We start from the raw sequence: 827 nt of genomic DNA on the forward strand, positions 1-827 counted from the left end.
GCCAGTTTTGCTTCTGTAACAGAACATCACACTTTAGGCAGAGCTTAGAGGTTCATTTTTAGTCTGTGCAAGACTAAAGTTCAAAGCAAATTTAATTTTGCTTAAGGGAACATTGTAAAGTAACAATTCTTGGTATTACATGCCTCTTGTGACCCATCTCAAACCAGAGAGAATTACATTGTTGTGTCACTGTTCCAAGACACAAAGGTGAACAGCTAAAACATCTTCAAAATGCATCAAGTTTATGAAGTCTCAAACAAAACTTGGATTTTCTGTACATACTCCTCGCAGTGAACTTAATTCCTGTACACCACTTCTGCAAACTGATCTTCTATTTCCTTTCATTTGACCTAGATCGGCTGCGAGACCTAGAGAAGGATCAGGACGGCTCGCGCTTTCCCTCCCTAGGCAGAGATCTCTCTTTTCTGTCTCTGGAAAGAGACCTGCTCCGGCTGCGAGAGAAACTTCTCCTTCGTGGAGATCTGCGGCGAGGTGGAGGACTCCTCCTACGATAATCATCTCATGGGCGGTGACCCCAAGAAGGACAAGGGCCATGATTTCGACTTGTCTTTTCACCATTGGATAGTTCCACTCGGACACAGCAGCCACATAATGTTCTTCCATCTAGCTCTCGGACAGCATCCGCTGCATCTCGGGGGTCCTCAAATTCAACGGACGCAAAGCCAGGAGGGTTTCTAGCAACCCACACACTCCGAAGTGGTCCATAATAGCCGAAAGCCCGTTCCAGCTCTATCTTGTTGCCATTGTTGCCAAGATTCCCTAATAAACCTTACAGTCCAATGGGCAGGAATCACAGCGCATCTCGA

General features: G+C 45.9%; 1 pseudogene; it reads right to left on the reverse strand.

Moving 5' to 3' along the window:
* Positions 1–329: 329 nt before the first annotated feature.
* On the reverse strand, positions 330–822 carry LOC101576563 (annotated as a pseudogene).
* Positions 823–827: the final 5 nt, after the last annotated feature.

Source organism: Octodon degus, unplaced genomic scaffold (genome assembly GCF_000260255.1).
Source record: "Octodon degus isolate 3935 unplaced genomic scaffold, OctDeg1.0 scaffold00144, whole genome shotgun sequence".
NCBI classification, from domain to species: domain Eukaryota; kingdom Metazoa; phylum Chordata; class Mammalia; order Rodentia; family Octodontidae; genus Octodon; species Octodon degus.